Source organism: Bombus terrestris, chromosome 6, assembly GCF_910591885.1.
Source record: "Bombus terrestris chromosome 6, iyBomTerr1.2, whole genome shotgun sequence".
In the NCBI taxonomy this organism is placed as follows: Eukaryota; Metazoa; Arthropoda; class Insecta; order Hymenoptera; family Apidae; genus Bombus; species Bombus terrestris.
In genome coordinates, this window is record NC_063274.1 from 6,285,378 (window position 1) to 6,310,600 (window position 25,223).

Here is a 25,223-nt window from a genome sequence, read left to right on the forward strand (position 1 = left end):
GTGTTAAAAAAAAAATCTACTTAATAATTCTTTACTTGTATCCTTTTTTAAATTTATACGTGTATCGAACAGTGCAACTATATAGAAATTTGTGAATATTTATAGCGAGAGACTGAGTTTCGAATGTTAGACTTGAGACGAAAACGTGGAAGAATGATGTATGGTTCAAGATGAACGTGATCGAATGCATCGAGGAGATGTCTGTGGTCTGTATACTTCGTGCAGATTAAATGAAAAGTCGCAAAATGAGAAAAGAGAACACGAACAGATGTAAGTATATATTATAGAAGGTGTGTAAATGCAGTAGTAGATGAATGTGATTGAGAGTGAAAGTTCTTTTTTCTTGCTGAAAAATTTTGTCGTATTATTGTATCGAATTAGATATCTCAGAAAAAATTATTTAATATCTATACTGCTCTATATATATATATATATATATTTTTATTTCATCAAAAACATCACCTTCTCATCAGATGGAAGACAGATAGGTAACCTGTAAGATCCCTACAATTGATTTTAATGTTTCATATATCTGAAAGTTTCCATTGGGATAAAAAATGTTCACATATCGTTTGAACGTCAAAATATAAATTGTACACGCTGTGAACGCAAGACCGCTCTAAAATACCGAAAAATAAAAGCCATATCTCATACGTCGTTCCAATGTCTTGACCATCTACGTTCCTAAAGCCAATGAATCACTAGAAACGTCTTAAATCGAGTCACGGAACAATTAATTTTTCGTACGCACGATGCACGTAAATTACGAAGAATCGAGCCACCGAAGGCCACAATCCAATTAAAGTTGACAGAGTTACAAAGGTTGATAGGTGGGCAAACGGTCAGAACCCTCTTGGATCGAGTCGGCTGAAGGATAAACGTTAAACACGCGACATACGAATTTGCATGGACGATGCATTATCTACACGTGTAATGTGACGTTCCCACCCCTCGATTACTAAAGCCAAGCCTGCTTGCAATTAGACCACTTGCGGTTTAGTCGCAGCTGATTTTCGCGATTGTCTCTTCTTCCCCACCAAGCTTTGCTAAATCTTTTAATTTGTCTTCTAGTAGTAATTTATTGTTCGTTTATATAATTGCAAGGTGACAAAAAGTACATTAAAAATGAACTCAAGCAACTCTGGAATTGCAACACACATTCATCTTCCTAAATAGTATAATTTTATTAGATAAAATACGGAAATTTCTACCCCAAAAAATGGTTCAGTAATTTACTTTTACAGTTAATTTTTACAGATACTTCAAAAGAGTTGAATTCTTAGATGTGTAATTCTCCTAACAAATCGATGATATAAGTAAATATATATATTCAAATTTCTAATTTTTAATTTCTAATTTAAGATTAGTTTAATAATTTTCTAATACTCGAAAAGCACGTGCCCGTACAAAATTGTACGAAATATTACGAACCCAATTATATTTCAATTACATAAAACTCTTGTCCCTGAAGCTTGTACATTGTATCGCTTAAAAAATTCCATAATATAACAGGTGTTCCAACAAGTAAACTTCCAAAGAGAAAAAAAAAACATTTGTTCAGTTTGCTACGTTCGCGGAACGAAAAGGGTACAGAGAAAAGTAGAAAAGTCTTGGAAGACAATGAGAGAGCGACCAGTCGTCTTTGAGCCTCGAGCAAAAGAGAGCTACTTCGCAGTACTAAAACTCCTCCGGAGAATTCCCGTTGAAAATTCACCTTCATCACCTTGTCCATCTTGTCTTCAAATTTCCTACTACAGTTGATACAGAAATAAAGCTAAAAATACTAATGTTTTCGTTTAGAATCAACGATAGATCAGTATGTTCAATGCTTTATCGCCTTAGCAACAAGCAACACGAGTGATACATCGAAATTTTCACTCGTTGGAAGACCACGAACACCTATTTTAAACGTATAATAATGGTTAGAAATTTCTCCACTAAATAAACGATGGTTTAATTACCATTCTGTAATTTCTTCGAAATTGTATTCTTACTATTAATATTTCGCAATTTTTACGTACATTTTCAGATTTGTTCGAACTTTACCAATACATTCATGGCAGTCGGGTTTCATTATAGTTCCAATGAAATTTCAAAATGTTTTGCACAAGACGTATATGTAATATATTCATAAGAGATCTCCACAAGTCTTCGAATACTTTCGTATAAATAGGCAAAAAAACGAAGAGGCCAACACCCCGAACGAATTATTACCATCGAGGATTTTCACCGATGTACCGAAAAATCCCGGAAAATCTTTCTTCGCCGCGAAAGAAAAGGGATCTCCTTCGTTCGCGTATAAATAAAGCGGAACGCTACGACGATGAAATTCCATGTGCAAGTTTAAAGACTGCGAGATATATATCGACACGCGGCAGCGGTGCGGCGTAACGAGCTGCACGAAATGCAGGAATTTTTCATAAGAATTCGTCAAGGGTAGGCGCAGAACGTGTCGGTTGAAAACCACGAGGCCACGGCTCACTGGTGGCATCGTTTGAAAAGGGGTGGCGAAAAAAGATTTCGAGATGCGCCCGTGCAGAACCTGTACGGTTGTTATTCAGGTATCGGTAGGCGAACAGATAAGGGGTGAGCCTGGCGCAGCGCGCGCTTTCTGTGGTATTGATTACAGCCTCCTATCCAGGTGCACAAGCAGGGTCAAATCCGCCCCTCTCTCCGTCCCCACATCTACTCCTTCCACCCTTTTCCATCTCCTCTTTCCCACCCCAACCAACGAGTCTCTCTTTCCTCGCTCCGCTTCTACCCTCTATCTCATTTCTGCGCTCTTTTTTCTCTTTTCCACCCCTTTGCTCCGTTTCGCTTCTCGTTCACCCCAACCCCGCCTCTCCGTCACTCCCTGCTGGCATATTTCTTTCTCTGCACATCGGTTCACCTGTGAGCAAAGCTGCTGAATAACAAGGAACAGTCATATTAACATATCGTTCTATTGTTAACGTATCGTTCTATATCGTAAATGCTTGGAACCGTACAATTGGAAGAATTGTTTGGTTGCTGTTTGAGAGGAAGCTGTCCTACTTCTTTGGTGGAGAACATCTTTGGTGGAAAGAAGCGACGTACTTTAATAAGCGGACCATTGGATCTACTTTAAGAGCAGGCTACACATCTCTCGTTACGAATACTCGAAAAACGAGTCGACAAAATGAGAAACGAACCGAGATTTAAGTTCAACGAAGCTGTCGTTCTACATCGTCGAAAGCAATGATTCGATTTCGAAGTAAGAATACAAGCAATAAGATCCTAAGTGCATCGTGATATTTTTCTAAATACATTCTCGTGGTTGGGGAGACGACTCGTCTGCTGGACGAAGATATATCTTCGTATCTGGCTCATCAGGTGACTCGTTTTCGAGGCTCGTAGTCGGCTGAACAGACAAGGTCGAGTCAATCGATTCATCCTCGTTCCATTTGCGAATTCACTTGAAACCCCATGGAATCGATCAACGCCTGCAACTTAACACGTCAGACTGCCTCGCATAATTGAAACCATTAGAAAATTATACCCTTTCTCTTTAATAGATTAACGTAAAGAAAAAATATTTCAAATGAATTTTATGAAGCATATTGGCCGTTTTAATATATAGATTTATTCAGGATTTAATGTGCTAGTATCGTTGGTAAAAAATAATGAAACAATTGTAATCCCAATTTGTTTTAAATACAAGAACATTTTAACGATGAGAAAGGAATATTCAAGACGATGAAAATTACGTAAATATATAAACTATGCCTTCCTTAGTTCAAAAATGCTATCCACCATCTCTAAATATACGAGAAAACTGAAGTTTTATTTTTTTTTCTTTTCTCCCACCGTTATTTTTCTTCCCTTCTCTGTATAATACATATTCATTTAAACGATAAAAAACACGGAGAAGCAAATATTTCAACGTATCTTGGAAAATGAGAATATTTTGAATAGGACATTTTATCTGACAGCGACATAGGCTTAAGAAAAAATAGTGAAAGAGATAATTGTAAAAAATAAATGTAATCTCATTTCTCGAAAATGAAAAGACATTTCACACAATTAGAAAACATTCTATACTATAAATTTAGAAAGTACGTGAACTATAGCTTTAAGAAAAGAACTAGATATAAATATTCCCAAGGAACGAAAAGATGTACTTGATAAGATTGTATGTAGTGTAATATAATTATTTACGCTAGCTGTGCGTCATTTAAACTATTCTGTCTTTGAAATAGGTCGTTTATGCTACAGAGCAAAATCAATAGGATGCAGAAATATTTGCAGCAACTGCATTGTATACGCGTATATCTATCGAGTATTAATTAACGACTAGCGAAAGACCTATTTCACAGCGAACAATTCGCTTAATTCGTCTACGTGTACATAACGCAATAACGAGACGTAATATTACAAACGGTGCGTACGTATTATAAACATAGAGATAATCAACAATAACATTGTACTGCGAAACACGCCCGATATTGATGGCCGCATTACAGTTTCCGCATATCCACAAATCCTGCAGTTTAACAGTCCACGCCTTTGTGTCGAGAAATTCGTGCCGTTCCTTCATAGAACATCAACATTAATACTATGTGGCATAATCTCTTTATTCTTTTTTTTTTTATCGTTAAACGACTCGGGCAATTTCTCGCGCGCCGTTGCTCGCATTGCAATTATTATCTCAAGTGGTACAAATCAATTTATGCAAAGGCAGGCACGATTTAGAACACGACCAACATATAATTCATGGCTCGGTAGGCAATTCAACGCGGTTAAGGGAACGTTTTAAAAGCACAAAAACTGTCGAACGAACCGCAAAACAATCGATAAGATCGTTTTCAGAGAAAAGCCCCTTGGGATCTATTTTTTACATTAAGGAAATCCCTGTTGGGTATAAGGCACAGTTAAGATGCGCTCGTGTAACGAAACGCGATCCATTTTTGTACATCGCCGATGATATATGCAGAATATTGTGGAAAACAAGATTGGAATTTTTATCGCGCAATTTCGTGTAATGGTAAAGGTATATTAATGAATGTCAAAAACAAGAATGAAATGTGGAGAAAACGTGGAACGTATTGAATTAATGTAAAAGAAATCCGCCTATCGCGTGTAATATACAATGTATGTACAGCGGCTCAGAAAAGTATTTAAATATTTCCTATAACAACATTTTATGGATATGTCGTGTATTTTATGCAAAACGCTTTGAAATTTCATTAGCATCATAATGAGACCTCGGACCTTATGATTATTCGTAAGGTTTGGAACAAGCTTCGAATATACATAAAATGTAGATGAATGTTACAAGTCATTTATCGCAAACATACACTTTGTAGTAGAGATAAAAATACTTAAGCGATCAATTATCTATTTATACGCGAGAATTATTCGCGTTTTATACTAATTTTTTACCAGGTATATGTTTGCAATCAATGTTTCCTATACATTTTCGAGTTGGTTAAAATTTAGTCAATCTATGGATTATAATCGTATCTCATCGCGGTATTAATAAAATTTCAAAAGTACTATACAACACGCATAATACATTCATAAAAGTTCCTTATAAGAAACTTATACTCCAAGTACTTTCATGATCTCAAGTACTGTACACAAAGATATTAAAGGAAAAAAATGATATTAATAAAGACCATATCCTGAGGACATTGGAATGCGATGTAGAAATTTTCACGTAGAAGTTGGCAAACGCACACGCCTCAAGACGTACCAGTAACCAATACATGGATACATACAACGCTGTGCGTACTAATATCCTCCGGACGATGGTTGGTATAACGCCCGAGCTCAATTAGAAGATAGAATCACCGATGTTCTAGAATTGCAGAGACGTCAGGATTTCCTAGACTCCAAAGACACCAAGACCCTAAAGACATTCATATCTACCCTGCAATTCCAGAAATAACACCATTTCCTGAGATACGGAAACACCCAGTCTGAAAAGTACATAGAGTGTGGGGTTAATAACGCTAAAACTACCGATGATTAGATTACAAAGTTTGTGGAAAAATAACTTGAGAATCAGATTGTAACATTCGTACAAGATGGGATAAATGAAATGAGTCTTTACGTGCATATTTTTTTTCAAAGTTTCCAAACTGCACTATGGACATTTCTGTGAAAAATTATGAATTAGATACTTTGACTGTTTTAGGAGAATTCTAATAACAGAGTTCAGATTCTCCGAGAAACGAAAGGAGCTGTGACATTCCTAGCACCAAATGGTCCCTGGGACCGTACAGACTCTGATGCCAAAAGGTTCCCTGAACTGGAGGAGTTCTAATACTAAACGATCCCAGTTGTAAAAAATCTCTAATGTCCAATTCGACTGTTGCAATGGTTGTGATATGTAAAATATTCATTAAGAAATCCGATATATACAAACATGTATGATTCTGTTAATACTTTCATAGTTTCATTTCATTATTAAATCTCTATTGAAGATCGTTGTTCTTGTTTTGTTATAATAAAATTGACGTTATCGTTATCGAGTTCCGCACTAATTCCAGAAAACCTAAGTACGTCAATTAAAAATAATAAAAGTATTCGATATCCTAGAATCGTGTCACGACTCTAGAATGTTATATAGGCAGTATTAAAATGATCGATGAACCATTAGTTACATAGAAGCTCAAACGAAATTTATCGTCGAGACAATACACCAGCAATAGCTTGAAATTCTTTCATCCTTTAATGCATGACTGGTGTTTCGCGTTTGCATCCTTCTCCTGCAAGCCTTCCATCCCAATATAAGCGACCTATTTTCAGAAACAAAAGGAAAGAATGAACTCTGCTCGTGAGACACGAGATCGGCTAACTTACAAAGGTCTACCTGATCTACTTGATAGCCACGAAAATATCCACCGCGCATCATGCATGTTTAATGTATACATTTAACAATCTATCGACTAGGAATACATATAAATTCAATGGATCAAATATATATTTCTTCGGGGTATATATTTCCACTCGACGCAAAATGTACGATTTATGATACTAATATTTGAGCAGGAAGAAATATCGACGTTAATTCTGTTTAAATGAAACGCGATATTAACGTTAACCAAGCTATTTCACTGCAATCTGAGTTTTTTACCGTTCATAGAGGAAGCTGATATTTATAATATCGATGCAAGTGTTTTTATATTTGAAAAGAAATCAATAGCTAACGCTGCTAAATATTACGTTCGCGCTGTATAGAAAGCTTCCTCGCAATCGCCAGTGTACACCATTCATTTTCGATTGGAACGGCACAATTGGAAAAAATGCAAACAACCACAACGAGACTATTTAAACGTTTCACTTTAATAAAATGTAAACAACAGTCGCCGGAGTTCTCGGAATTAAACACGGCCATGCAAGTTCATCGAAATAGTACGAGTCGCGCATCGAACGGGAATCTTTCGCGTCGTAAGTATTTTAAATTTAAATATTTAATAATACTACAACATAAATAGCGTGATACTAAACAATGAAAAAGGTTGCGCATTATTTTTCCTAAAACATTCGCTGTCATTAACGTACGACGAACAATTATCTTACTCGCAATTTAGATTCTAGTTAATGCCGATGCAGTTATTTTGTTTCCGAGTTTATGAATTTCGACAGGAAGATTAAGAAGATATATGAAGCGACAAGAAGTGCGTTAAAATGAAAATTATTACTTAAAGTGAAAATCTTGTTGATGTGAGATGATCTTTTTTAAAAAAATTGTAATAGCGCTGAATGCGTTATGATGAAAAATTTCGAATTAGGAAGAAAAATAGAAATATGCAAGAACGTAAGGTGAGACTGTTTTATTAAAAAGAAAGAGACAGAAATGAAGCAATTCAGAGATGAAATGAAACTTTCAGACGCGTACCCTTCCAACAAAGTTTCGGATGGTAGAGATACAAGAGGGTTTAATTACGCACAGTGTTACATGTAAACGAACCCTTCGTTTTCTCTTCATACAGACTGTAAGAACAATCGCAAAGGAGGAAAGAGTGAAGGACGGAGAAGAAGAAATGGTTATGGTTGCTTTGCGAAGCAGAATATTCATTAAAGACTCGAGTACTTGAGGGAGTGATAAAGATTCCTCGTTAGTTTTTATATCTGAACAACAATTACACAATATTTGTTCTATATTTACTTTCACGGTTCTTCGAATTCAATGGGAAGAATCTGTTAACGGAATTACTTTAGTATCGCGATTAATATTATCAGAATAGATATAATCACTTTGTCAAACGTAAACGTAGGTAGCAAAATGTAAATGAAGTAATTCACTTATTGTTTTGTCAGGATACAAAAAGTGTAATGAAGTGGAATAGACGTCATGTAAATGCTTATAAAAGTGCAATACGCCAAACAGGGATAAAACATAAAGTTCCATAATTTAAGGAAGAAATAGATCGTGATAGACACCGCGAATACAATTTCTTGAAACGTGTAAGATTATAAGATCTAGACGAAAGAAGTAATGGTAATGAAAAAATATTGAGTATACTCTTAGACTTTCGTAATCAGAATGTTAAAAAGATTCTATTAATTAACTGAAAGAAGATCGATTAAAAAAAATTTGAAAATGAAATGTTACGTTAATATAATGTTGACTCTTGATGCATCGGTAAGACATCTTCTTTCGTAATAATCGAACCACATCTTAAAAATCCAAATATCCTATTAACAAACACACTTAAAATTTGATTAAAATATTAACCAACATTTTCTTTGTCGAAGCAACTATAAGCCATTTAACTATCCACCACTTTATATTTCCTCGACAACGCTAATTATTCAATTTTCCATCGTCTAAGATTACACGAGGGTAGAAGCCCTTGTCGTTCGGCATCGACCAAGGAATCGACGACAACGAAGACTGCGCTGAGAGTGTATATTCCGTGGATATCGTTGTGTATTGCATCACCACTTTTGCGTCTCTGCTCTTCGAGAGACGGCGGCCCCTCAGGTAATAGCATCGCATCACGTTGAGTGATTTTACACTCCTCCGACTCCCACGTCAATGCCCTCGATAAATTAAGAGCTCGAGATAAAAAAAGGACGAGATAAAAAATAAAGGCACAGTCGACGTCACAATAGGAACCCGTCGATCCCGATCCAGACTGTTCGTCGTCGAACTATGACGAAAAAAGACGGGCAAAAAACACCAGGTGTGCGTGAGCACTAGCGGCTCGCCAAAGATTATTGCTTTCATCGAAAAATTACACACCAAGAACTTGCATGTTGTTCTGCACGTTCGTTACGAATTGGCCACTGTATCCTTACACGTTATCGTGTCATGAATTTTGTGAGTTTCCAGCTGCTCGACATTCCGTGGGAAGGAACCGTTCTCCGAGTAGTCGAGGGGAACGTTTTGGTTTACGATCGACTGAACATGAAAATTGCTTGCTAAAAACGATTTCGAATATAGAGGATACCGGCGAAAGGATAGTACAATCAGGCAGAGGATAGCTTCTTATGGCAAAATGAATCAAGGGTGTAAAATGAAACCTCTAGTTCTTTAGGAAGTCAACATCTTAGACAACAAAATTTTGTTTCTTCTTGTCTATCAATTGTACCTACGTAGTTATTAGCGACGATAATGTGAACAAAGAAAGAGAGAGGGAGAGGGAAAGAGAGAGATTTAATAATTACGTTGTTGCTAATTATCACGATATATCTTTTAGAAAGAAAAAGACATTTGAAACTTTATTTCTATCTCGGAGATTTTTACTTAAAGTTCCTCCTGATATTTGTTGCGAGAGTAATTATATTCAGAGCAATTTAAAAGGATGTATTTGACAGTAATGAAACAGTTTTGTTCTTCGCTATTTACTTTTATGTAATGTTTATGCAAATTCAGATTACTATAATGAATACTTTTGTTTTAGATCTCTTGTATATTCCTTTGTATATTACATGTATGTTCTGTTTATTTTAACACATTTAAATTTCTCATAAATACATAAACATCCTTTGTCTATTTATATAAATCTATTTATATAATACAATACATATATATATTTATATATATATATATAATACATTATGTCTTTTTTAATTTTATGACTCTATGAATTTGTTATATATCCTGGAACATTTAATAACCGCTGTTAATTTGATTTAAAAATGAGATACTGCTACCGAAACGCATCTCATATCTTTTCCTTAAAAAATATATTGTTAAGGTCGTTTCATGATCGCTAAATCCGATATGCAGCCTCTTATCTAGTTTTAATCAAACCCACTATTAAAAGTTTTCAGAAATACCTCAACGAATGCAACGGTTCGCTTAATTTCTTTAATGGCTTTCAGCTTTAATACGTTCCGGCAAAGCCGATTTCTTTTAATACGGTGGTTATCAAAGTTCTTTGGTGTCAAATTTATTTTCTTGACTTTGAGGAACTTCGGCCGCTAGTCTTCTACTTTTCTTATTATAGCTAAGTTATAAATTATTAATTAAAGCTGGAAACTACTGAAACGTACGAAAATTTATCTATGAAAAAGGAAAGAAATGACAGAGAAAAAGAATTCATCGTGCTATAATTTTCAAAGTTCTCCTCTAACTTTTATTGTTTATATCAGGCGTAAAAATTTTAAAAATTAATGGAACGATGAAAGAAAGTGCAAAAACGAATATACCTTTATACTTTAATTATAGGTATAAATAGATAAAGATCTACGTAAAATATATTTCGTACAGTCCCTCTTTCCACGTTTCACGTTTATATAATTTTTCCAACCGAATTAAGATTTTTATTATTCAGAGGTAATTTAATCCAGTTAGAAGGATTTGTCTGATTGCAAGCAAAATTTAATTTTAAAAAATATCTAATTAAAAATATTACATTACTTTCCATTTCCACGATATATTCCATATAAGGAAAAGTCTAATAGAATTTTAGTTTTCCTAGCAATTACTGTATTTTTAGTTGTAATACCATTTATATGAGATTTAAAACAAAGTTACTTTTATTTACAATTAGCAGCAAAAGTATATTACTTAACTCACAATCACCGTGGTATCTAATGAACGAACCAACAATTTGACCGTATCTATGATCTCGCTTCTTCAAAAGTAAAAATGTCACGAAGGTCCGTGGAAGTGGAGTTACGTGGCTGTAATTTATATCAGAATAACGCGCTTCGAATCGAGTCACGCAGATATTAGACGCCTCCTCCTGAAAAAACCACATCTAGGATCGCGTGATAAACTTGCAGCTTGCTTGCTGATAACAAACGAATGAAAAAGCGCAAAAAGAAAATTCCCCCTAACAAACTCCGTTACGCGTGCCAGAAAAATAGGTTGCGTTCTTATAGTCTTTAAGCGATTTTTCCTCCGAATTTGAAACTTTAAAATTTGAAATTTGAAATACGAAGACTCTTGATACCATTAATACTCTCATATTATTAATTATCATTATTTATGATTTATTAAAATTACTTCTCTACATTGTTGCATGACTCTGTTAGTTTAGGAAAACAATTTTGTTTAAATTTTAGAACAAGAAATAATTAAAAATCTATAAAAATAAATCCGAGCAAAATTATTTAAAAATTTATGAAAAGTGTATGAAATTAAAACCTTCATGATTAAGACTCTATAATCAGAATAATTAAAATATTTTAAGTCGTTGCTGTATTTAACGTGTTTATATATGAATCAATGAACTGAAAATGTAGCAACAAAAGGGAGAGTATCTTTTTACAGGAACAAGGGATTTAACGAAGTAGGTATTATATTTATTATATTTCTCTCCCGTAAAATATTTTAACACATTTAGAAGGTCCAAAATTCAGCTTGCATGCTGAACACCATTTAACTCGGCAAAGCAAAATAATACTTTAACCAAGAAAATGAATATATCCTCAGAAAATCTTTTCCACTTCATACTCCTTCTGTAATCTTTGTTATGCTATAATTTATCTACTAAAAAGATCAAAATAAATCAGAGTTTAAAATAAAGCACAAATTCCTCTAAAGCCATAAATTATAATAATAATAATAATAATAATGCCACAATTTGCTATCTTGTGTAATCAATATGAAAAATAATCTAACAACAAAACACAGTATCTTTAACGTCTTAACATCTTGAATACTTTGAATCTTTTCTAACAACTGCTTGTATGTCCATTATATTTATTTAAATATGTAATTGATAAAATTAAATTCTAGATAATTATACCATTTAAATGCACATTTTCGTATAAACCTCGGCAAGATTAAAATTCAAAAATAACATTCTCTCCTTGCTAAGCTTCTACGCAAATTACATAGAATTACGTAATGCTTCTACTTTGTTCGTCCAACTTATACAAATACTGCTGGCTTAATACACGACTGGTCAAAAATTTTGAATATCTTCTCAATTACATTTTTACAGAACCTTTTGTTAATTTTAGTCCTAACTCGGATAGTCAATACCGTCTATCTATAAATAACATTCTTTTATTTCGATAAGCGTCCGATAACAAAATTTTCTAAAGTAACAGGACAATTCCAAATTGACATTTTAGATAATTCTTGGCTTTTATGAAACACGCAGTCAGCAAACTTTTATGCTACAGTATATAATAAAATCGTAAGCATTATTGTCATGGTATTAAAATCTAAAATAATCCCGCGCAGCTGTCAGTAGCAAATAAGTTATTTTGAAACTTCTGTTCGACACGACCTCCGACACGAAGTCCATAAAGCGAACAACGAGGGATGTTGAAGAGGAAGAGAAGAGAAAGCTGAATTTCCTGGCATTGTATATTTTACGCGGTTAGTTTTAGCAGCTACCGACTAAAGCTAAACCCTGACCTATACCACCTAAGTTGCGAGTTCGTTTCGTCGAGTATGCCGCTGGTTGAAATATTTATCATTTACCCATTCTATCCACTACCCTTACAGCTTTTCCACTCGTCCCTAGTTCTCGCTTCAACTCTTGTTCTCAACGATCTTCCTTTCCACCTCGTATAAATTGACCTCTCACACAAGTGACCCGTGGTACATAGCAATGCAACCAACGTAACCGTTGCATTTCCGTGATGCGTCGATGTCACCAATTCTTCAAGCGATAAAGGGGAACAGGAAAACGAATAACGTGCAAGTATGAAGAGGAAGGGAATGAAAAATATCGGGCTTCGACTGTGATTGATATCTTTCGACGTCGCTCTGTCGATTCTTCGCTGAAGCTAGAATGTACATAAATATAAATATAATACAATTATTAATGATGTTAAATTACGAGGTATAAATGTATTCGCAGAATATAAAGGTGAATTATAATTGAGATTATCATGATGGAAGCTAGACCTCGGAAGGTCCTTTTTCTTTTGTAATTCGTACGAAGATTTCTAAAACACCATAAGCATCATAAGGGACTGATACAACTATAAGTGAAGAAAATGAAAAGTTTTAAGTGTATAATGCGAACGAATATGCATATGAATTAGAAAATTATAGTAATACAAAGTTTAGAAATGAAAGAATCCTTCGTAGATTGGTTTTATGTTACATGTATATAGAAAATTTCTATTATTTATTATTCATCGTGGAATAATTGTTGAGAAGTAAAGATTAAAATAATATATCGAGTATGAGAAATTACAACAATTACATTGTCAATTGATATATCTATGTCAGCATTATAGGTACGGAAATATTTAATGTCGATCATAAGTAAAAGGTTCGATTTCAATGGAACGATACTTACGACGATTGACATACATCCAATTCGTATATTGCACTTTCACGGTGGTAATACTCCGATAATACTACGATATGGCGAACATAAAACGGAATACCGAAAAGTAGAGAAACGTAATAAAAAGAGGGAGCGAACTGAAGTAATTGAAGCAACCAATGGATTGAAAGAAACGTAACTGGCGAGAAAGCATAAATGCGAAGAGATAATAAAAATCATACTGCGATAAACATATTTTAACCCTTCCCAGGCATACTCATATACGTGTGTCTTAGCGAGCATGTCACCGTTCCAAGAAGACGTTTTATCGTCGAGAATTAGAAACGCTGTGCAATGTAAAATGCAAACGTTAAAAGCTTTCGTGCCTTGCACGTGCAGGGGTCAACATAAAAAGCCACTGAAGAATAATAAAGAGAATGTTAAAAATCTTTTATGAAAATATTTCTATAGACTTTATCCGATGTTTTACATTAACTCGCAAACGAAGCTACTGTCTTTATTTACGTTATTATTCCTCCTTCCCCTCTCTACTTTTCTCGTTTTCCTGCGTTTTTTGTTTTTAATGAAAATGAACATGGTGGCCACCTCGAGCCATGGAAAATAACAATATTTTAACATGTTGCGACTCATATTTGAATCAATGTGTTTTACGGTGTTAAATTAACAAATATTTCAAAATATCATACGCAGAAAAGATAAATAATTATAAACTTACAAGATCTTTCAATTCATATATAAAGAGTGACATTTAACCAACTCGCATGTTGTATATTCAAGCGACTCTAATAATTTCAAACCGATTTAAACGCTTCAAACTTTGCTGCAATTTATACTACGTAACAACTTTGATTTTCAAGGAGGAAAACTTTTCAAGCAACATCTCGTCATTATTAAAAGCACCAAACTTACAAATGCTGTAACGTTTGTAGTGAAGTATTTATAAGGGCGCATTAGTAAATTATTTTTGCAAGATCAACAAGACATTCTGATTCTGTGATCTCTTTCATTAGCTGGGAAATTGTAACAGATTCCAATATATGAAAAAATATATATATGTATATATACATACAAGGTGTTCCACACAACTAGACTGAGTTATCCTTCATTAGGCGATGTTTACTGATCAGGAATGACGTATGATCTGGCATATGCATTCATTTCAGAAGTCACAGAGTTTTGAAGTATCCCTAGTTAACTCTGCTGCGATCTATCAATTCTTTGTGTCTCAATTTCGCAATTTAATTCGTTTCCAACAAACGAAACAAAGAAACTTTTAAGAAAATTTGAAACAACGATTCCTTCTCATTTTCCTCAAACTTAACAAAAATTCGGAACGACAAAAAGATATGATCCGGTCGAAAATTATAGAAAGAACACAGTAAGGCTAATAACTGAAAGCTTGCCAAACTGTACTACATATTTGCACAAAAATTGAACATTATTTAACTTATTTCTTTTATTATTATTTCATCGTTATTTTACCTCGTTCATTTAATATTTAACACTTGGTACTTAGTACTTGATACTTTAGTATTTGAAGGAGCACTTATCATAACAGATTTTGCTCAACGTAATCAGCTTTTATAGCAATGCGAATAAGGAAAGACAAACACAAGATTGGAAATGTGAAACGAAGTGTAGCGCGCATTCAACCATGTCGAAGCTGTAATTTACAGGGCAAAACGGATTACTTGAGGGAGCCAAGAGGTTCGATGATTACGAACACCCATCAGCTTTGCGTTTGGCCAACGCAGAGTTGATGTTGCGGTCGTTTGTCAATCGCAAGAGCGCACGATACGCGACGACATATTGAGCACGACCGCAAAGACAAAACCACTGGTTGGCGTCCTGACTAGACGTGTCTGTATCGTTCGCTTCAGCATTAATCAAAAATTCACTTGGAACAGGTCGGTTAAGTATATCTACTATGGTAACGTCCAAGTTAGTATTTTGTAAAGTAAAACAAGTTCTACCTGCTACTTCAGCTCTGTCTACAATGGTTTACCAAAGTATTCGTGCACATGTTTGACACCATTTATGAACGTATCACACGTGTCATACGAAATATTTTGAAATTTTATGAGCATTGTAACAACAGCCAACTCTCATGACATGTATTAGTGAAATATTAAACGATCCTGAAAATGTATACAAACGTTATAAGATCGACGTCACAGACGTAGCATATTATATTTGAAGGAGATCAAAAGAACATTTAAACAAGCAGCTATTCGGAATACGAATAAGTCGCAGTATTCAGTGAGACCATCTGTTTGATACTTGTTATATGCTTAAGACCACTACCCACGTTGCATGTATTTTTCTAACTTTTTCTACACGTCACTACGGTATAGATGTGCATGTTCTATCATCATATATTTTCTGCGCTCTTTTTTAAAAAAACAAGCTTGCAGTTACAATTCCTTTTTTTTTTTCTTATTCAAGGAAACACTCGAAAAAATGACTATCGCAGCTGACTCGTCTACCAAATGGGTTAAATCGGAAAAATTCAGTACACGAGAGAGAAAAAATGTTTGAGTGAAGTTTGAAGTCGTATTAATTTTTAATACTCGTGTTTTAGATAAAATACTATTTTCTATGTCAGAGCGTTAAAATTTACGCTACGAACGTACTGGTATATGTGTGATAAGTGATAATGGAATTAGAGATCTTAGAAATTGAAGATTAGAAATTAATTTGGAATATTCACTGCGTAGAATGCTTCATAGATTTATTTTAACAAATACGAGTATTATTTAGCAAATAAATTAAAAAATTCCGCGTAAACTTATGATTATGTATACATATATTATAAGGTTCCATAAAGTTATGATCCCTTCACATTTTGATAGCTGCAATTCTTTAAACTTGACGACGTATTGTATAGTTAAAGAGAATACAATAAAAAAGTCATAGCCAAAGTCGGTCAGAGTGCCGTGTATAAGAGGAAAGCTGAACTCTTATGAAAAGGAAACAAAGTGGCTGTTGGTATTCGCAGCGTTACTTCAGGAGACGGTACGTCGAGCTGTCGTAATATTCGACGGACACGTTGCTTTCGAGAATTGCACGACCAAACTTGACTTGGTTGATATGAAATTACACGCTATACGTTCTATACCTCTTCTGTTCTCGTAAATTGAAATCGATCCTTATAATTCTTCTACAAAGTAGAAAATCACACGATAGTACCTACTCGTATCTTAATATGATTATAAATGTTAAATAAAGAAGATCTCTCGAAAGTCCCTTTTTCAAACACAAGTTGACTTAACTCATTGACAATACAATAAGATAAAGATGAGTTGAAAATGAAATATTTAGAAAATCATCATCCCCTTATCGTCCAAATTTCCTCCATTTTTCACCTCAGATACAAAAAATATATATACTTTTGATTTTTTATAGAAAATAAATATTAATAATCGCATTGCATATGAGTTAAAAATTTGTAGTATTATATTTAACAATATGTCCAAGTCTTTCTCCTGCTACACTGTTAAATAACTAATTCTTAATTTCAATATCTCTGTGTCTTCATATTTCAATTCATAAAATCAATTACATTTAATTACCGAGAAGAACGCGTTCAGCTGATGATAACCTTTTGAGGAAAAATTCTTGATTAATATGAAATACGATTAAAATTCTAGAAAAGTACGCCTTCTCTGTTACCCAATTCCCATTATAATATCTTCTTTCCATAATCTCTAAGATAAGATCCTATCGTACTCAATTATTCAAGTTATGCATATCAAACACCGACCATCCACTTACTTCATCATTCTACTTGCCTTATTATTTAAAGCACAAAGTTGAAGTATAAGTTATTATTGTGGATGTAGCTGGCGACTCAAAGGCGGCGGATTTTCAAATATCCTGAGGATAGCCAGGAGAAACATCTTACCCGGTCAAAAGAGCTGTCACTGTAGTCGAGGATAGCTGTCGCGAAACTTCTTCGGGAGCGGAAGGAAACGAGCGGTCGAGAGATGAATCCAAAGTCAAGCCTGAAGAGAAACAGGCCTCAAGGGGCACTCCTAGAATATTTGACAACATGTGTCCCCGGACGATCGTCTGGGAGAAAAAGCCAACTAAAATATACGTGCTCGTAGGTATGGCGTACACATATGCACATCAGGGCAGGACGGTTCTTGGGATTTGCGAAGACAACCGACGAGACGCGGCATCACGCCGTTATAAATATCAAAGCGGGACAAGCTTTCGCCATTATCAACGTCATTTATCGTCGTCGCGGTACAAGCACGGTATAATAGATACGCCGTATGGATAATCCGTGTTAAGGCTGCTGATGCTACTAAATCTAGGATTTTCGTCCCTCCAGCGAGTTTAACTCGAAACGTTTTACAGGATCCTTTAAACGGCGAACAGAAACGTGTCTAATAATAGGGTGCTTCATATTTAAATGCTGCTGTCCGATGCCTCGGAATAACGTTCTACGTGGATAACTGAATTTTGGAATCGCCGCTACTGTTTGCAGCCATGTAGATAACGCTACTGGACAGTTATCCACTTTAAACTTACTATCAAAGTAACATTTTCGCAAATTATGCGAGATATATACAGATGTTGAAGATTTTCGAAGGAATAGGCGTGGGTGATGCAAACCGTATGAACTCGAAATAATGCTAAAACCAATCAGAATACTATATAATGAAACCCATATGATATGATTACGATGATTATTATCCTGTTCGATTTTTTCATCATTATCTGTAAAAATGTGAATTTGCATGAACATTCCGCATTCTAATAACGATTCGTGTCAAATACGATTTAAGTATCGCGAAAAAGTTTATTCACCCTGGCAATGTTAGGTACGGGCTACCAAACTTTACATCTACTATATCTGTATCTATTTATATCTATATCTTTATAACTCTGTGACCATGAAATTTATCTATCCTGTATCATCTCGACTGCGGTGGAATCTACCGCAATTATGCGAAACGTTTTCAAGGCCATATACGGACTTCGAACCTCGCGTGGCTAATAAACTTCAATAGCCATACCACGACAAAAATCACAACGCACGTTCCTCTGATTAAACGAAATTTCCATCTTCTCATTCCATTCTTCGAATGGTGTTTCCCTTCATAACATTAAGATCTGATAGAACGATAGGGCGCACGTTGTCAATGAATAAAGAGTAAGAGGGTTTGTAGCAAAAGGAACGTTGAAAACGACCTTAGCCCCTAAAAGGGACAAGTAATTAAAATAATCTGGCACAATGACCTAGCAATAATTTAGAGGCGAGATAAGGAAGATACGTGCTCGTCGTGTAAGGTACGAGTTAATTTTAAAATGTACTTGTAACGCTAGAGCATTTTGTGGTGCATTGTGCTTGTAAGTATAAAATTTGCTGAAAACAATGAATAGAATCGACAGATGCAGCTTCAGGATAATTTAGAATATCCACTTCACAGGATAAAGTTCTTGGGGGGAAATTTAATCTCAAAGTAGTAAGTAGCGAACAAAAGATTACATGCAAAAGCTCAAATGAAAAGTGCTGTGTGTTGATAGAAATTCAATACATTTACAAAATGCTCTACGATGCAACGAAATTCAAATTATGTAAACCTCAATCGATAACCAAGAACTAAGTAACTAAGTAAATTACGTACTAATAACTTTAAACTAGACTTTGAATGTCGACTTGTCATGAAATGTTTATCATAGCACGCTGTTCGGCACGTTTACCACGCATGTGTGACGCTTTAAACGTAATTTAGCTGGAAAATAAATAAACACATAAATAACATGCTTGGTTAAAAGAATAAATCTGAAATGATTATTCTTTACAATAAACGATATATATTATACCAAAGTATAAGAATCTGTGGCGGTCATTTTGCTTCAATCCACTGTGGTAGCGTGAGTATTTAATTACGAAAGAACAGAAATTACATTCAACGATTTCCATTTCGATTCATTTCAGTTGTGCTTCAATAATAAATAAAAATTGCACGTAGTGTTTAACATATATTAACATGAAATACATGTGCGTGTGTGAAGAGATTAATTTGTTTACTGCAAACAATATGCAACTGATGCAAAGATAACGGAATATTTATCAATGTATATTCAGTAAAACAACATGAAACGCTTAAAGAGCTAAAAAACTTGTAACGAGACCGGGTAGCTACACAGGCATAAACATTGGACACAGACTAAAGCGAAATTAGCTAAGTTCCGGGGTGGATAACGCAACACACTCGTGAGCTGGATATCAGAACTAAGCCGTTTTGTTCTACGTTGCACCACTGCGGTCGTATAAGCTGCCATACCACGCGTACACCCAGTATACCAACTTCCAAAGTGACTTACCCAAATTTACATTTAGCTCGTCGAGAAGCCAGCGGAAGATCATGGTGTCCTTATCTGTCCTAACATGTAATATTTTCATTTCTTCTCTTTCTCCTCTTTTTCTTTGCCTTAACTTGTACGAGACCAATGGTAGGTGCAATACGTTCCACAATAATGTTATGATTTTTCTAACACCACTCAGACCTATCGGAATATAAGATCCCGTTATAAGCGAAGATCACTGAAACAAAACACGATAAATACGTATGGGACTGCAAGTCACGTTTCAAAACTAATAAAAGTTATCAAATGAAAAAAAAAAGAAAGAAAAACGATAGAAGACGCGATAATTGTTTTTTCAAATTTAAATATAAAGTAGCTGAGATAGAGGAGTGCGGCGACGTTCAACTAAATTAAAATTTCAGCTCGCATGCTAAAAATTAATGTTCTCCTTAAAAATGTAATTAAATACATTTCCCAGCTGAATCTGGAGGATTCGTTACGCTCGTAAGAGAAGTTTATAATTCAAGAACGTGCAATGAATTACTCATGAGAAGATGCGGAGGATTTGAATTTGTCATGAATCGGATTTTACCGCGCGTAAAGTGCTTAAAACTGGAATCTCTTTCGTATCATTTGATTCAATTTTATTATAGGTACGTCTCCTTCGACGTTCCGAGTTAGAAAATTCATAACAGCGTGTGCGTTGTCTGCCATCCACTAATTCCACCGTCGTACGCCTTATCTCGATCTATTTGAAGTTTGGCGGCTATTGGAATTGGAAATGAAATTTGGTAGACGTACAAATGGAGACTAACAGGCGCAATACGTGTTACGCCACTGAACCGGTAGAAACGTATTGTGTGCTGGCATGGCAATCGATTTTAGAAACACCGATTTATGTTTACGGTCGTTCGAATACCTATAGACACTGAAGACTCAGTGTGAAATACGTGAAAAGCAACATTATTCTATCGACTACCTTGTTGACACAATTAACTCTTCATTTCTCCTGAATTCTTCGGTCCTCGAATTCTTATCTTTGAATCGTGATCTCGTTTTAACAAACCAAAAAACGTTTAATGTTTCAACGACGTCTCTATCGAAAGATTGAAACGAAAAATCGCGGATATCGATAACGATCATTTCATCTTTTCTTCAAACTTAAAGAAATTCTTAAAGATAGAAAGATAAGATTGAGTTGAAGACGATTCAAAGAACTCAGAAGACTTTGTTATAGTTCATATTATCTAATCCCATTTGTGGCAATAATTAAAGAAATAATAGTACAGAAACATTCCTCCATCATAATTCTAAAGATATATTAAAGATATGAACCTTGTAATAGAATTAACTCAGTTGCCCAAATACTTCTGTATCGCAGTGTACATACAATATAGAATAGTTGAATGGTAGAAAAACCATTTGATTTGAATGTAGTGTACATACTCTGAGAAAATAGAGAAATTTGTAGAAAAGATATCGATTATTCGGAGTAAGTCTAAGAATTGGCAACATTGTAAAGAATAGAAATAAATAAAGTCTCTCGCTAATCTCCTTGATGAAGAAGAAATATTTCAATTCCCTCTCAGGCGTTCAATTCAGAACAAATATCTCACAATCGAAATAGACGAGCTTCGATCCTTTCGACTATTGAAACTCAATAAATATCAGTTGTATATGACTGACATTCCCCAGTCCTACGTCAAGAAGATCTTTAGAAATATCGAACGAGGTCATCTCTATTTTTGTATTTTATTTTGGAATGAAATATCGATATTTTTATAATTCAACAGGAAAGTCAGATACTACATATCCGCAGATATAATATCTTTTTTAAGTTTTCAAGCCTCTCGCTGGATGTATTCTGAACGATTCAATTTATAAATTTATTGAAAATTACCAATTATTGTATTATTCTCGCACTTCTAAAAGTATTTAATCAAACGAAGTGATTTTCGTAACGCGATAGAACTGAACGCAATATGGCGAAGATGCATTGTATTTTTTACGACATTTATAAACACTAAACGATTATTAAATCATTAATGCAGAAGATTAGTAATCCTTAAGACTGATAATTTTATTATAGAGCCGTAAGAAAATTTAATCGAAATAAAACATGTAGCGAAAAATTGTGAATCTTCAGCATTTTGTCGTGATTTATCTTTAGGGCAATAAAAAACTTCGCTATATTTCCATCTAGCACGGGTATATGATGCATAGTGTTAATAACGTCCGTACTCTCGTTCATACTTGCGTGTGCAACATCCTACCCATCCGCCACCTCTGTCACAGTTTTTCCCTCTTCCTGTTCCGTTACTGTTTTCCATCTTTCTCTTCTCCTGTATTTTCTTTCGTTTGTTTCTCTCATGTATTCGATTCCTCTCTCTCCCTCTAATCCTTTGTAACAGCGGCTCTCGAAGGTAAAAGTTAAAGAAATCAGAACACTTGTTCATAATTTTAAATAAAGATACATACTATAGATATTTATGTATTTTTAGTGTAAATAAATTTTTTTAAATATTGTGTATCACTATACATGATATATCAATATGAGCGTTTCTTAAAATCAAGAGAAGTAGAAAATATAAAAATATTTGAGGACCACTGCTTTGCATACAGCGTACTTCATCTTCGTTCTTTGTTCTTTAGTTCTGTTTCCGTTGCACTTTCTTTACTGTTGTCTTTTTCTCGTCTAAAGAATGTATTGTATTCAACGTATGGTACAGTTACTCGGGTTGAACTTTTAATATGTCTCGTTTCAAAGTTTCATTATCTATAACACGACAATCCTGTAGTACGTTTTTATCGATGTATTGCCTTTCGAGTTACGAACCGATATAATAAAATCAAGAATATAATATCACATCGTCGCTGACCCATACATTTCAGGAAAATTAATATAGTAATATTATTGCATATTGATTTAACATTATGATCTACCAAAATTGTAATAAAATATTAATCATGAAGAAATCACGAAGTACATGAAGATAATAAGTACTGCTGTACTTATTAATGAAAATTCCACAATATTCGCGACATTAATTATAAGCAATTAATTACGTACAAATAATATATTTGCAATGTCATTACGTTATAGTAAAAAGAAGACTTCGAAATGAAGTTGGGTACTGGAGAATAAATACAGAATCAATTGCGCTTGGAGGTCGTATCGTTTCATATTATGTACATGTACTGCATACACATACATATATTACACGAGAAGCCGTACACCTATATGAGAGACAGATACAATATTCTGTTGATACGAAGCATCAACGATGTCTCCGTTCCACCAGAACACGTATTCACTACTACAGAGGTTTATAATCCTAAATAGCTCGTGTTATCAGTTTTCCCTATTGCATGTTACAATATATTACATCTATGTTCCATTAGAATAATGGATTTGTAATATATAATAATAGCTCTCACATCGTATGTTATACGTTAACGTTGCAGAAAAATGTGCTAGAAATAAAATATATTAATCGGATTCAGATGTAAATCTATTGTATAGATGAATATTTTATTCTGCCATAAACGGTTTAAACTACTGTTTATATTCATATGCAAGCTAGAAATAAAATCATTGTACCTATAATTACATATATATTTCCACGCAAAAGATATTTCATTTTACATGTACACATATACGTAATAAATGTGTAATATCTACAGCACCTCAAAATATATAAGGATAACTATAACCGATTGTAGAAGTTAAAACAAACGTTTGCATATATGGGTTATCTTCCACAGTAACTGAAATACATTACCTATGAGAACAAAACTTCGATGGTACTGCAATGGAGCTGTAAGCCTGTATTGTTTTGAATATTCTGTGGATATATTTCAATGAATTTTCATGAATTTCAGACAATTCTCACGTAAGATGATCATTTACTTTGACACATTTCGCGATTATAATACCTGTGATCCTCTGTCGTCACTTTATAATATTATAACGTAACGCCAGACATACACAGATTTGGAAACTCCAGTAGAGGAACTAGAGCTAGGCTCGGATTATCGATGAGGTACCTTGTCCGTGCTCTCACGTATCGGAAGATGTTACTCAGGTAAGGCGCTTCGATCGATTTCTTAGGTTTTATCATGCAGCGCTTGTTGTGACTGGAATTTGCAACACAATCCTGTCTACAACTGAACTTCACTCCATTATGTAAATCTTCACTCATTATGTGTGTTATGTATGTTATCTAAATAACATTTTTCTGTATCACATGAAATACTATACATTTACTTTAAATACATTGAATAAAATTATGATACATTAACCTATATTTGTTACTTACAGTGATAAGGATGGAAAAGATGGCGTGAAATGCAGAAGTCTAATAAATCGATCGCAGCGCTATTACCAGCGGCCAATTTATAAAACACACCTCTTGGAATTAAAACCCTGAAAATCTACTGAAATTTTCAGATCTACGTAAGCGACCGTAGTCTGTACATAGTCTATATGTACCGACGAGGTACAACGTATTTTTTTTTTTTAGTTTATTTCCGATATAGTTACGTTTGACCGATTTGATATAAGAAACTGTTTGCACAGAAATACAGAATAAACGTGACATTCAATGTTTTTCGTGGCCCACGTTTTGAGGATCATCTCAACCTCTATACCAATTCTCGGTCGTATGCGACGTTGTCGATTCAGTATAGTACTGATTTGAATTAAAACTAAAGCCTTATATGAAGTTATAAATAAAATACACAACAAGATATCAAAATAATAAAATATTACACACACATCACGTGCATTACACATGTACATTGTACAATATCAAAACAATAAATTTTTCTTATCAACATAATAAGATTTTCATTTTTTGTTCTAAGTCAGATAAGCATTTATGTACAGGATAGGTTCATAATGGACTTCATAGGTATCTATCTTATAGTTAATTAAAACCTGGTGACGAAGTTCCGGAAGGACGGTTGAGCAGTGACTATTTGCCGATGAAATGTGATGTTTCCATTATAATTTCATTCCAAAATGAAAAAATTTAAATATTTCAATTTGAAATAATATAGATTAATAATATAGATTAATAATATAGATTAATAATAATATAAATTTTTCGAAATTCTTTTACAAGATTTTTAGTTTTCACAGCGCCTCGGAATATTTTGTAATAATTTATATATTTTCTTAACGTAATCATCGTTCAACGATTAATTATTAAACATATG

The 25,223-nt window shown here is 34.2% G+C and overlaps 1 protein-coding gene across 4 annotated transcripts in view; it reads right to left on the reverse strand.

Annotated features, from left to right (window-relative positions):
* LOC100643804 (myelin expression factor 2) overlaps positions 1-25,223 on the reverse strand; it is a 91,295-nt gene that overhangs the window by 65,744 nt on the left and 328 nt on the right. Inside the window, exons 1-3 of one of the 4 annotated variants that reach the window (XM_048406579.1) lie at positions 23,940-25,087; positions 23,786-23,848; positions 20,022-20,241 (exon numbers count right to left, since the gene is read on the reverse strand). The gene's annotated coding sequence lies outside the window, so the exon portion shown is untranslated. The other 3 variants (XM_048406580.1, XM_020863328.2, XM_048406581.1) reach the window with 3 other exon arrangements.